Raw genomic sequence first — 15,673 nt, 5'->3', positions numbered from 1 at the left:
CAGGCCAAATAAACACAAATGCTACAATAATATAAAATCCTCTGGGGAACGATTTAGGTTCTTCATGATCAAAATTGCATATTTTCACTTCCCGTGAAGTAATGCAGGGTATCTTCATTGGCTATAGAATTTTAAGCTGATTTTTGCTTTCTCAAAATTGTTCTGGGTTTTATATCTTTGCTAGAGCCTTTGATTCGGATCGTCTCCTTTTGTAAGCACTTCTCAGTGCACTGCAGTTACCCATCATAGTGAGGCTCCATGTGCAACAAGCGTGCCTGCACACAGCTCTCGTTGAACTTTCCCTTACATCCCACCACACTACCCTAAGTCACTTATATTTTCTATTTTCTGTCTAGCTTCTATATATGAGAGAAGACATAGAACCCCTGGCTCTCTAAGACAGGCTGATATCACTTAGCATAATATTCTCTAGTTCTACTCATTTTCTTGCAATTCACATAATTTTGTTCTTTATGGCTGAGTAAAATTCCATTGTGTGCCTATACCACATTTTTTATATTCATTTATCTGTTGACAGACACCCAGGCCGGTTCCATATGGCTATTGTGAATTGTGCTACTATAAACATATGTGCACATGTGTTGCTATAGTATTATAAATTTAATTTTTTGGGAAAAATTCCGAGGAGTGATAGAGCTGGGTCATATAGTGGTTATATTCTTTGTATACAATGTTGGAAGGACTGTAAAATAGTACAACCACTATGAGATCAGTATGGAGGTTCTCTTTCTTCAACCCATTTTATACTCTCCTCTGTGATTCCTTGCTGCTTTTGAGTATCTGTTTCTTGTGTACTGTCCTCCAGATATTCTTATATATGTTTACTTTTACTACTATTGTTTTAGTTAAAAATACCAGAAACATAACTCCATTCATCAGACTGATTTAAACAAAATTTACCAAGTGAGTATTTAGAAAATTCTAACATAATTGACTACAGAGGAAATGTGGCTTGGAGATGGATAATGTTGTAGGTATGTATGAAAGTTTGACACCAAAGCTGTACTGAATCCCATTTTGGTTTATTACTTACTAGCTACAAAATCTTGACTGAGCAATTAAATATCTAAATTTCAGTTTCCCCATCTGTATAAGAGGAAAATCAAAGTATCTGTCTCAAAGAACTGGTTGTGACTGCTAACTATTGTTGATGTATGCTAAGCATTTTGTGGTGTCTATTACATAGTCATAGAAAGACACAAGAAAAGACAGATGACATCATTCAAAATAGCTGAATTTCACATTACCGACATGAAATAATGTTTGAGAAATAAAACTATGTTGTGAAGTGTATAAATAGGTTAACAGTTTGTGTGCAGAAAAGACCAATGTGGGAATTTAAAATCATAAAATTAGAGAAAGGCTTGGTCCTAAGTTTAGCTCCATTATTGGGTCTTGGAATATGATACACTCCATCAGGCAATTTTGATAGATGAATGGATTACAAAACTATGGGACAGATATGTACACATACAGTTTTGAGGTCAAAACTGTACGGTTGTGTATTTGTTCTCAGGTCAGCCTATTTGTTTTCCTATTGATTTAGAGAAGAGATAAAAGGAACAGAAATTATCCAAATAATGTCTTGGAAAAGAATGCAGCTTAATGAGCAGGTCTAATGCAGGAGCAGGAGCAAGAGAAAGGGGGAAGCCCTGAGATGACAGCTCTGTGTCCTCTGAAAAGACCAGTAGGGAGGGAGGGAGGGAGGGAGGAAATGAGGGAGGGAGGGAGGGAGTGAGAGAGAGAGAGAGAGAGAGAGAGAGAGAGAGAGAGAGAGAGAGAGAGAGAACAGAGCTTATGTAATGTGTTTTGCATTAACATCTCTGCACAGCCAGCTGAGCAGTGATATTGTTGCCTCATAGAAGAAAAGAGCTGAAAAGAGCTGATTCTGGCTCAGCTTACTGTGTCTGGAGGGGCAGAAAGACAGGGACCCACTGATGGTGCTCAGTTATATCGAGAAAGACAGCAGACGCTTGAAAAGTGCGATCTGTTTGAATGCATTCTTAGGATGTAAGGCAGGATGCCAGCCCTCTTGGGGAGAAATCAGATTCTCCAGCAGCTGTTGCTTACAGGCATATATTCGTTTCTGCATTTTAAAAACCTTGAGTATGGAAGACAATGAGACCTTAGGCTGGGGTGGGGATCTGAATTGAGAATCCCATTATTTTCCTGTTAACATGTTATGTGTTCTCTGGATCTTCACTTTTTCCTATGTAATGGAAATAAAAAATGTTTTAAATAAAACATTTAAAAACTCCTGACTCTGGTAGTGTAAAAATGGCCTGTTTCAAAGATGTCATTTTTTTCTTCCTCCTCTCATTTCTCCTCCCCTGGTTAAAAAGTAACATGATCTTCATTAGTTTGCTGATGGAAGGACTGAAGAACTGGCCCCATGAGTGCTAGGAACTCATCTCAAGGACAACACAGACAAACATTACGTCTTTCTGATAAATACACCTCTGTGATCCTGGCCCTTAAAAGGTACTTTTTAAAATTTGGTCAGGAAAGAATTAGTTTCTTTTTTTAATGTATCTTCTCTGATTTTTCTGATTTTCTGGCAAATCAATAAAATTTCATTTTCCTTCTTCTCAAAGCCTTGTCCAAATTATTTGATTTGGCAAGTTGAAGAAGGTACCCAATTTTTGGTTACACCCAGACCTCCATTCCCCCATATGTCCAATAAAAAGTTTGAAGAGTTGGCCAGTAGAATCTTGAAATCCCTATTCTGTTAGAAAATTTTATGGTACATTCATGGTTGTCAAAAAAGTCAGTCTTCACCCAAATTATTTGTTCTTTCTCTTTTCCATGTTGTTTTCTCAGACATCTCATCTCTTACTAGTCTTTTTCTGAGCTCTTTTGTTTTAGGTCAGCAGTTTATTTTACCTCTCTGCTTGTAAATTTAGATGAATCTGATTTAGGATTCAACTCAAATATCCTTATTTTCCTTCCCAAAAAGAGTAACATCCACCTCTCCAAGGGTCTCTCTTAAACTTTTTGTGCATCTTTCAAAGGCATTCATCACATGCCACATAATATTGTAATTGTTAGATCACATATTGTCTTTCTGAATAGGCCCAGTTCCTGCACCCGCCAAAAACAGAGACACAGTGATTATTACAATGTGAAAATGCGTGTATAGTATTTGTTAAATGTCCCTGGCCCTAAATCCTCCATAAGAAACTTGGTGTTCCAAACCTCTCCCTCCTTCATGTAGGATGCCCCACAGCCCCTCATTCAAGTAGCCAGATGTTTGTCACCTGCCACTGCAGGGTCTCTAGTGTCCTAGGCCTGGCTGTGGCTTGGCCAGAGCCCATGTTGTCCAAGTTACTGGAAATATTGAATGTCGTTCCTGTTTTTCATTTCCCCTACCCTCAGACTTCTGTGTGAAGACTTACACATAATAAACGATGAAAATGTCCTAAAAAAGAAGACCGTTTTAAAAAAGAACACTGTAATAACTATAGGAAAAGACTTGAGAGTTGGAGGGCATTAGAGAAGAGGATTCTGTTCCATGCGTCGGTGGTTACAGCTTGTTCTTTAACCTCAATAAGTACCTAAGTGTTTTGGAAGGCGTGAGTATAGCCAGACAAAGCATATTTAAAGATATTGAACAAAACTGGCACGGGATAAGTACATAATGAGTAACGTACTAATAGCAGATTCTGAGCTCTCCAAGGGTTTAGCAACTGGCTGTGGGTTTGGAGTGTTAAATAGTGCTGCCTTCCCTTATTAAAGGAACATCACCGTTACTTTTCTGTTTTGCTCAGAGGAGCCTTTTTTTCCTGATTCCAAATGAGAACTTCCACCCTCTCCTCTCTACATTCTTTTGCTATCATGGATAAATACATTTGGTAAGATTGCAGCATACATAGCAGATATACAGAATAATTTGAAATCCTGCATATTGATAATGTGAACAATTGACAATCAAAAGTAAAAACATCACCAAAGAAAATAAAATTTTAAATAGATATTAATCTAATATAATCTGTGTAATATTTCTATGCTAAAAACTACAAAGCACAGGTGAAAGTTATCAGTAAGGACCAAAAGAAGTGGAAAGATATATTATGCTCATGAATTGAAAGATATGTTTAAAATGTCAGCTCCTGCAAATTGATCTATAGATTCAATGCAATCCCAATTAAATCCCATCATATTATTTCTGTGGTTTCAATAAGCTAATCTTAAAGTTTATACGAAAGAAAAGGGCCTAATATAACCAAAATATTTTGAAAAATTAAAAATTTAGGGGACTTGTATAACTTGATTTCAAGTGTTGGTAGGAATCTTAACTGTAATATACTTGAATTATAATAATCAAGACAGGGTAGTATTAGAAGGATACATATGAAACAGATATACAGAAACATAGTCATGATTTTCTTTCTTTTTTTTTTTTTTTGGTGGTACTGGGGTGTAACCCAGGGGCTTTTCTATTTCTGGGCTATACTTCCAGGCCTATTTTATACTTTATTTGGAAACAGGGTCTCACTAAGTTGCTGAGAGCCTCACTAAGTAGCTGAGGCTGGCTTTGAACCTGTGCGATCCTCCTGTCTCAGCCTCCCAAGTGCTGGGATTACAAGTATGTGCCACCACACCCGGTTCCATAGTCATGATTTCTGACAGTAATTTAAGGGAAGTTCAATGGAGATAGGATAGGTTTTTCTTTTTTTTTTTTAATCAAGAATTGTAAAGAAATAATTAGATAATTAGGCTTAAATGGAAAAGAGTTTCAAGTTATAATTCATATCTATGTAAAATGAATTCAAATTGGATTCTAAACTTTAATGTCAAATATAAAATTTTCTTAGTAAAACATTAGAGAAAAATCTTCATGACTTAGCTTAGTCAAAGAGTTCTTAGTTAAAGTCACCAAAATTATAATCCATAAAAGAGAAAACTCATAGATTTAACTTCACTAAGAAAGACAACTTTGATCTGCAAAAGATAACTTGTTAAAAGAAGGGAAAGGTTGAGCCGGGTGGTGGCACATGCTTGTAATCCCAGCATTCGGGAGGCTGAGACCAGAGGATCGTGGTGGTTCGCAGACAGCCTCAGCTACTTAGGGAGGCCCTCTGCAACTTAGTGAGACCCTGTTTCAAAATAAAGAATATAGGCCGGGCGTGGTGGCGCATGCTTGTAATCCCCGCACTTGGGAGGCAGAGACAGGAGGATCGCGCAGGTTCGAAGCCAGCCGTGCGCGCTGGCTTAGGAGACCCTGTTTCCAAATAAAAAAATGTAAAAATAGGTCTGGGAGTGTATCCCAGAGGTAGAAGGGCTTCCAGGAACCCCAGTACCACCAAAAAAAAAAAAAAAAGAATATAAAATATGCAGGGGTGTTGCTCAGAGGCAAATGCCTCTGGGTTCTATCTACCCAGACCCGCAAAAAAAAAAAAAAAAAAAAAAAAAAGGAAAGGTAAATCATGCCTTTCTGAATGCTTTGGAAAGCATTCTCAAACTCAACAAAAAGAAAAATAATTCAATGAAACAATGGGCAAATAATTGAACAGATACTTTATTGAAGAAAGTACATGGGCAACAAATAAGCACATGAAAAGATTTCAACCTCATTAGTTATTTAGAAAATGAAAAGTAAAACCCTAACGAGCTACTGAAACATACCTCTTAGAATGTCTAACAGAAACAAAGAAAACAGACTTCAACAACAAATGATAGATAAGATGTCAAACAATTGGAACTTTCATACACTGTTGATGAGAATGCAAAGTGGAAAAACCACTGTGAAAAGTAATTTATCAGTTATTTATGAAGTTGAACATATCATCCCATATGACCCAGAAATACTACTTGTAGATAATTATACTAGGGAATTAAAAACATATGTCTGCACTAAAATTTGATGTGAATTTTTACAGCAGCATAAAACTGCTATCAGTATTGTCCAGAACTATAAGTAACCAAATTTTCTTGACAAAATATTGTATTAAAGGTGAAATAAAATTCACCCTCTTGGTTATGTACTTATGCAAGTTTTACAAATCTGTGGTCCTATAACCAACATGATAATCAAGATATAGAACAATTATGTGACTTTCCAAAAAATGTTCCTTGTTTCACTCCAGAAATATTTGCTGAAGCTGAGTGTGTGTTTTATGTATATATTAAATTTCATTTAATTCTTTTGTATAGATTCCTATGTATGCACTCCTGAAAAATATACCCAGGCCCACATGGCAATATCATTCTTAATATTTCCTATTTGGAAACTAAAATTCCTATTAATAACAGAAAGGATATAATGGAATAGTGGAAAAATATTAGAATAGTGGGGTTGTGTTGATTTCATGTAGCACAATGCTATAGTAAAATGAGAACAAATATGCTAAAAACTTCACATAATATGTATACATTTCACAAACACTTTATTAAGTGATAACATTAGTCAAAAATATATACACTTTATGTTTCCATTTCTTTTTTTTTTCTTTTAGTACTGAAGATTGAATCTAGGGGCATATTACCTCTGAGCTACATCCCCAGCCCAATTTTATTCTTTATTTTGAAACATGGTCTCATTAAGCTGCGGAGGGCCTCACTCAGTAGCTGAGGCTGGTCGTGAATCCGGATCCTCCTGTCTCAGCCTCCCAAGTACTAGAATTACAAGCGTGTGCCACCATACCTGGCATGTTTCCATTTCTTACAGGTTCAAAAGAGGAAAGATGGCCTTTGGTGTTAGATGTTAGCATACTGTCTGATTTCCTTTGAGATAGCTGGGCAGCAACTAGATGGAGGCATAGGGGAGGGATTTCCTATGGAGCTGCCATGATCTGTTTCAATGACCTACTTTCCAGCTACACATACATGCTTAGTCTGAGAGATTTACCAAGCTTTGCATTAGTAATTTGTCTATTTCCTGCACTTGTGTCCTTCAAGGAAAAGCTTACAATAAAAAGAATAGGACAGGATTTTTTTAGCTCTTAAAATGTATTTTATTTATACCCAATTTTGTAGGAACACAGGGCCTGCATAAAAGAAAGACATGTCTTCTTTGGTGTTACCTTTTTAAAAATTACCACTAAAGTATATTTCCAACTGAAGCTTCTTCTGTATCTCAGAGTAGTCTTTAGTGCATACGTTTAATGAGGCTCAAGAAAAGACTTGAGTTGGTTCTCTCAACAGTCTGTATGCTGTTCCTTAATACGTATTCTTACCTGTCAGTTTAACACAGCAAGCCAGATGCAGCAATGAATGAAAGGCTTTTCTGGAATATTCTATAGTGAGGATGTGCTGAAGATATTGCTAATGTAAGTAAAAGCATATTCACCTATGAATTCTCCCACAGTGTCTGTAGTTGCTTCACTTATATCTGAAAGTATTTCATAAGATCTGTCAATAAAAACTTGGCAAAAAGCGAAGTCTCACTGTTAGATAGTCATGCATGTGGGTTGTTCTTTTTCTCAATCTATACTGTGTCCACTTCATGTGGGCAAGAGGAATCCCTCCTCTTGGATTTCTCTCTGTTTTCTTTTCTATCTGGATCCTCTAAGCCTCTGTCCTCTTCGTGGGCACATTTCTTCTTCCTCTCAGCCTCTAATCTGACTGAAGTTTCATCATTCCAAATAAATTTTATGTCAAAGAAGGTGGTATTGTTGAGAGGGATGGAAGAAGTCAGGTCTTGTCCCTGGTTTGAGGAGTTGAAAAATATTTCCCTTTCAGACCTAGCTTCACAATCAAATATAATAAAAAATGAACTGGTGACATTGTCCAAATAGTCATCACTGTACTTAGTAAGTTAGTTTACTTGCTTTATGCTCACAAAATCTAAATCACTTTCCACTTCTTATCCCTATTCAACCATTTCTATCCATCAACCAGATGGATAGGAGTCAGGAGCCAGGAAAATGAAGGTATTGTTCATTATACCCAGGAAAGGGTAAAATAGGTAAGGATTTCCATGTCACTTTATATTGTATAGCATTTATTTATTTATCTCATTTATTTATTTTCATAGATAATTTAAAAAAATTATTGGTGCATTTCTTTTTATACATCATAATGGGGTAAAAAACTTGTGTAGACATAAATGCACATATCACCCAGCCAGTCCCCACCCAGTCCCCACCCTACTCCATCCCCATCCCTCCCATGCTTGGCTTAGTGGTTGACTACTATATGAATAAGTTCATCATGTGCTTTAAAGAATTTCCTTCTTCTTCCCTCCCATTTCCAAAGTTAGGTTGCATATTTGCTCCTCTATAGGATCTCCTTTTTAACCCAGAGTTCCTCATACGACCCATTTCACCTTAGCTTTCACATACTAGGGAAAGCATCAGATTCCCTACTTTTTGCGACTGACTAATCTCGCTGAGATGAATATCCTCCAGTTCCATCCATTTTCATGTAAATGCTGCAATTGTGTTTTTTTTATGGCTGAGTAAAATTCCATAGTGTACATATCCCACAGTTTTGTAATCCATTCATCTGTTGATGGACATCTTGGCTGGTTCCATAGTTTGGCTATGGTGAATTATGCAGCTATGAACATAGATACACATGCATTAGTTTGGTGGTTTGGTTTCCTTTCTTTTGGGTAGATACACAGAGATAGTATTGCTGGATCGAATGGTAAATTTGTTCCCATTCTTCTGGGGATCCTCCATACTGTTTTCCAAAGTGGTTGCACTAATTTGCAATCCCACCAACAATGTTTTAGAGTTCCCACTTCTCCACATCCTTGCCAGCATTTGTTGTTTGTGTTTAGAATGATTGCCATTATAGTTGGGGTAAGGTGAAATCTCAATTGATTTTTGACAAAGGGGCCAAAAACATACCCTGGAAAAAAGATAGCCTGTTCAACAAATGGTGTTGGCAAAACTGGTTAACCATATACAGAAAACTGGAAATTAATCTCAATTTCTTACCCTGCACAAGAATCAACTCAAGATGAATCAAAGACTTGTAAATTAGACCAGAGACCTTGAGGCTCCTTGAAGAGGGCTTAGGTACAACACTGCATCATATATACACAGATAAAACTTTATCAACAAGACCTCAAAGGCACAACAAACTAAAAGGCAAATCAATACATGGGATTGTGTGAAACTGAAGAGCTTCTGTTCAGCAAAGTAAACTGTCAAGAACCTCAGTAAAGAGCCAACACAATAGAAGATTTTTTCCACCTACTCCTCCGATAGAGGACTAATATCTAGAATATACAGAGAACTCAAGAAACTCAACACTAAGAAAACAAATAATCCAATAAAAAAGTTGGCAAGTGAACTAAATAGACACTTCATGAAAGAAGAAATTCAAATGGCCAATAAATGCATGAAAAAAATGCTCAACATCATTGGCAAGCAGAGAGATGCAATTCATAGATAATTTTTTAAAAATACTCTTATTGTTGCATTGTTAAACATCACAGTGAGGTTTAAAGTGATAGAAACATGCATGGATGCATCATTTGGTGTGTTTCCTTTCTCAACTCACGCTATTCCCCCCTCCTGCCTCCCTGTACATGTTATGAGATTGGTAGTAATACCTTCGAATAGGTATGTAGCATGTGAACTGTTTCCTTCCTCTGTCCCTTTTTTTTCATCTATTGACTGATGCCTAGATTGGTTCCATAATTTTGCTATTGTGAATTGTGTTCCAATAAACATGGATATACAAGAATCACTATAGTATTCTGACTTTAATTCTTTTTGAAAGATACTGAGAAGGGATAAAACTGGATCATATTGTGGTTCCATTCCTAGTCTTTTGAGGAGTCTCCATACTGATCTTCATAAAATTGTACTAATTTATAATCCCACAGATAGTGTATAAGGGGTTTTATTTCACATATTCTCACTAGCACTTATTATTTATATTATTATGATTGCCATTCTTATTGGAGTTAGATGGAATTTGAGTGAAAAAAAAATTTTTGGTGGTACTGGGGTTCCTGGAAACCCTTCTACTTCTGGGATACACTCCCAGACCTACTTTTTATATTTTTATTTGGAAACAGGGTCTCCTAAGCCAGCTTCGAACCTGCATGATCCTCCTGTCTCTGCCTCCCAAGCGCGGGGATTACAAGTGTGTACCACTACGCCTGGCTGAGTGTAATTTGATTTGCATTTCTCTGATTGCTAATAATGTTAAATATTTTTATATATTTTTGATAATTTATATTTCTTCTTTTGATATGTGTCTATTCAGTTCAATTGCCCATTTTATATTTTTAGTGTTAAACTTTTTGAATCCTTTAAATATTCTAAATATTAGTCTTCTATCAGAGGAGTAGCTGGCAGAGATTTCTCCCATTCTGTAGGCTTTCTCTTCAAACTCTTGATTGTTTCCTTTGCTACAAGAAGCTTTTTAATTTGGTGCCATCCATTTATTGATTCTAGGTTTTATTTCCTTAGTTTTCAGAATCTTATTGAGGAAATCTCTATCAGTGCCTATATGTTAGAGAGTTGATATAAGTTTTATTATAGTAACTGCAAAATTTCTTTCTAATTTCTAGCTCTTGATCCATCTTGAGTTGACTTTTGTGCAAGGTGAGAGAAGGGTCTAATTCATTCTTCTACATATGGATATCCAGTTTTCCCAATACTCCTATTTGAAATGGCTATCTTTTCTCCAGTGTAGGTTTTTGCCCCTTTTGTTTAGAAGTAGATTTTTTTCCAAGTAATAAGGGCACCAATATTTTTCCAATGGCTTTTGATGTAAATATAACTCAAGAGAATTTCATATTCAAACAAAATGTTCAAAATACAAATCAAGGTTTGTAGACAAAACCAATTATCAAATTGTTACCATAATGGTTCTGGAGCTATTACTAGGCTTGGCGTCAGTCCTGAGTGATTCATCTCCTCTCTCCTACTGTCAACTTGCAGTGATGGCTGTCTTCATTTATCATTTCTATCTTCTGATATGTCAATTAACTGTTAATGGAACTGAGATACATGAAAGCCTTAGATCATGTTGGTGTTTTATCAATGTTAGTTTACTTTTTATGGTTAATATATTTATTTTTTACCCCCTTTTAATCTTGTTATTTTCTGCTTCTTATTTTCTCAAAGCCACTAAAATATATAATTTTTGACAAAATGACAATTGTTTATGAACTGTTTTCTTTCAAACACAAGCCTAAAAGTCAAAGCCAAAGTAAAAAGATCAATAAATTTGACTATATTGAAAAGTAAAATATTCTAATATTTTAGTATTCTAATAACTATCATAAAGTTAAAATTAAATATTAAATTTTGGAAAATATTTTCAACATGTGGAACAAAGTTATTAAGAAAAATAGGTATAGAATGGCACATCATTAAAAAATATTAAAAAACTGGAAAATGGCAAAAGACAGAAACAGACAATTCACAGGAGTAGAAATAGCTAATGAATTTGGGAAAAGTGAAGGGGGGTTCAATAAAGGGGGGTCGGCGCAGGAAAGACCCAAGGCCAGCCATCGGAGATAAGCAAGCAAGCAAGCAAATGCTTTATTAAGACAGCCCAGCTCCCTTTTATATCAGGCAGCTGGGAAGTTTCTGAAAGGAGGGGGCTTCCGCTCACAGAGGAAGATCGCACAAAGTACGGGGTGTTTACTGATTGGATGGTTCATACCCCAGTGAGTGTGTTATCAGGGGACTGGTTGTTGGGCATCCCGTGGCCCCTTTGGCAAGCTATGAGGTAACCAGCACAATCGGAAGAGAAGCCGGAGAGGCGTCGTCTTTGGCATGACTGGGCTGCTTATCCTAACAAAAAGTTGCTTGAACTCCCTAGTAATTAGCAATATATAAATTACAATAAGAATGAAATGCTAAATATCTTTCATTAATTTAAAAATTCTCAAAGTATGGCATGAAAATGACAAGCATATGAGGAAATAATTCTGTATTTCACTGAATAAATCAGAAAAAGCTTGCAACATCTCTTAAAATTAAAAACATTTCAAATCTAATAATAAATGCTGCCAAGAGTGTGGGGAAATAGGAACCCTATTAAACTGTTGGTGGGACTAAAACCAGTACAGTTACTTTGGAAATCAGTTGTGGAGGTTTCTCAGAATACTGAGAACAAAACTACTATATGACCTAGTAATAGTGCTCTTGGGGATCTTTCCAAAGAAAATAACATCAGAATATTATAAATAAACTTGCATATCCACATTCATAGCAGCACAATTTACAGTAGCCAAATTATGGAACCAGCTTTTATATCCATCAACAGATAAATGGATTACAAAACGTTGATATCCTGCTGGTAGGGCACACTTGTAATTCCAGTACTTGGGAGGCTGAGACAGAAGGATAGCAGATTCATGGCCAGCCTTCGCCACTTAGTGAGGCCCTCCACAACTTAGTGAGTCCCTGTTTCAAAATAAAGAATATAAAATAGGGCCGTAGAGCTAGAATGTTCCTGGGTTCAATCCTCATGCTGCCAAAATAAAAAAAAAAAGAAAAACTTTGATATATACATACTATACAATTTTACTCAGCCCTAAAGAACAAAATCATACCATTTTCAGAAAAATGAATAGAATCAGAGAATATTATCCTAAGTAAATACAGCAAGTCCCAAAGAATAAGTAGATGTATATTCTCTCTCATATGTGGGAGCTAGAGAAATATTAAGAAAGAAGAGTAACATCAAATAGAAAAGCAGAGACTCGAGGGGAATCCCTGAGGGGGAGGGGGATTAGGGAAGGAGAGGGTCGAAGTAATAGAGAATACAAAAGTTGAAATAATACTATGAATGCATACAAAATTGCCAGTTCCAATCTCGAAGACTTGTGAGGTGAGAGTGGGGGAGGGGACCCAGTGGGGAGGGCAACAGCACTTGTATGCATATATTTTTTTGAAACTTTGTACCCCAATACGATGAAAAGTTATAATGAACCCAATTAAGAAAATCAAAAGCATGCACCTTTTCAAGACCCAGATTTGCAACTGCTTATAACCCTTGAGAAAGACTTGCTCATATGCATGAAGAGACGCCTATAATAGGTGTCATCTATCAGTGAAGTACTTCCACTGCTCTAAGTGTGGAACAGTTAGGCTTAAGCTCCTTCAGTCCTATTAATCTCTATTAGCATCCCCATTTTACACATTTAGGATCTAAGATTTAAATTCATGTGGTTTGCATCCAGAAGCTGTTCTCTCCTATTATATTCTTACCTCTCAAGTGAATTGTTCTTTTATAAAATAATAATGTAACATTGTTTATGATGGAAAAAAGTATTAAACAGTGTGATGGCCCATCTGAATTGTCAAATTAATTAGGCTGACAGATGCCCAGGATTAACAGACTTCTGGGCATGTTAATGAGGGTATTCCAGAGATGGTTGGCATGTGGAACAGACAACTGAGGATGAGTACTGCCCTGAATGTGGGCAGCTAAGTTAAACAGGCTGGAAGTTTGAGTGGAATAAAAAGTAAAATAAGGAATAAAGTCTGGAGAGGCAAACTCCATTCTCCTTGATCAGGTATGTCCATTGCCACTATCATCACCCGAGAGTGTTGGACTCTAACTCTTCCATTCTTACAACAATGCCACTCATAAATGATTCCCAGTTAGTTTAAAGGCGTCTCTCTCTTTTTCTGGACCTTATTCATTGGTCCTTCATATTCCAGGGCTCCAGATTCTTGGACCAAGTAGCTCCTGGTTCATCAGGCGCTGTAGCATGGAGAGCGCCATTGTAGGTCTTTCCATCTTCTGAGCCTGTAAGCCAATCTAATAAATCTCTTTTTATAATCATACATATAAATATCCAGTTGGTTTTTTCCTCTATAGAGTTCTGGTGTCTCAGCCAACATTCTCACTTCTATGATTAAAAAAATAAAATAAAACTTGACCACACAACTTAGAGAAGGGAGATTTATGAGCTCACAGTTTTTGAAGATTTCAGGGTCCAGTCCATGTCAGGCTGGGTCTGTGGAGGTCAGGGCATGGTAGCAGAGAGTGGAGAGAGGGAGAACACAGGGGTTCTGTTGAAACATTACTGAAGTTGGAATCAGAGAGAGCAAAAGCAAGCAGGGACAGGAGAGATCTTATATAATTCCCAGGAACATATCCCCAGGGCACCCTCCTTAGCAACCAAGGCCCTGATTCCAGCATTGCTACCTTGTTTCCTTGAGGATTAAGAGAACATTCTAAATCCAAACTATTACATTTGATGAACATAATGGTTGGAATATAATGTAATACTAAAAAGGGAATGAGGTACGTTTAAGTCAGTGTAGGTTTTTGCCCCTTCCTCCTTCACGGCTCCATGTGTGTCCCTCCCAAAGCTGCGTGCTTGTGGTGGGTCGAAGAGGATGACCTTCCCCAAATACAGGAGGACCAGTCTTCGGTCAAGTGTATACAAGTAACTGCACTCCACTTCTAGAATCTCCAGACAAGCTCTCAAGGTCCATTTGTAGGAGAATGTAGGGTAGTCAAGCTTCCAAGACTCCAGACCCATTTAAATGAGGTGCTGCATATGACAGTCTGCCTTTCTTTAAAAAGAAAAAGAAAAAAAAAACTATGCTTTATTTTAAAAAGTAACATATAGACTATTTCTGTTATTTAAAAGAAAGACACACATGCTGATGCACACAGAGGAATATATATCCTATATTCTACCTACGTGTGTGTGTGTGTGTGTGTGTGTGTGTGTGTGTGTACACACAGCATATATACATATGCTTTGAAAAGGGTTAAAATAATATAAGCTCTTAAGTATGGTTATCTCTGAAGGGTGCTATGAGTGGCAAATATTTCAAGGGAAAGTGGAGGCAAAGGAACTTTGGAGAAGAATATGGTTTTAAAAGTTCTACTCTAAAACATTCTAATCTAACACTCTGACAGAGTAATATCTCTTTTGGGAAATCTGGTTTTGTAAAATATACTTTCAAAAGACATGTGTTATTCCTTCATTTACACAAAAAGAAATCATAGAAGCATTCACTCCATACCTTTGTCTGTGTCGATGTGAAAAAGCCTTAAAGAAAATGTGGCAAACTGAGAAAACTCTTTATTGAGGAAAGTGGGATCCAGGCAGAAACCAAAGGGAAACTGCCCTCTGTATTAGCTAAAGATTTTACAAGAATAGTCCTTTAAAGTGTTACTTTTGTGAGTAAAAGTCAAGAATAAATGAGTTCAACAAAATGAATTGACTGTGATGTTAAATTCAAAAACAGTAATTAAAATGTAAACAATGAAACAAGAAACAATGTAAATACCCAAGAATAAGATGAATAAATTAGCCTTTACCCACTTAAACCAGTGTCCTGTTCTCATTAAGAATAGCATTCCAAAAGTGTGTTTATTACAATGTAAAATGATGAATATGAATGAATAATACATGGGATCATATTCCATTATTTCAATAAAAAGATAATCATAAGCATAGAAGCAAATATCTGGAAGTTACGCTATCAAGATTTTCAGAATGACCTCCGGGTCCTGGAATTAGAAATACTTTTGTGTTTTCTCACTTGTGTTCTTTTCTTAGCTCCTTTTTTTTGTATTTGAGTTATTTTTATACTAAGTAAATTTAGGTATAAAGAAAAAAATTTTGTTAGATGGCACACAGAGTTCAGGAAATATAATAAAATGAATGTTAAATAACTAATAGGATAATCAAAGAGGGAGCTAAGAGTAAGAAAAAACAGATTGCAATTAAAAGGTAAAACAAATTACAGTAGCTTTGATTCTA

The sequence above is a fragment of the Muscardinus avellanarius genome (assembly GCF_963383645.1).
Source record: "Muscardinus avellanarius genome assembly, chromosome: 2".
NCBI lineage: Eukaryota > Metazoa > Chordata > Mammalia > Rodentia > Gliridae > Muscardinus > Muscardinus avellanarius.
Note: the sequence above shows the minus strand (reverse complement) of the source record.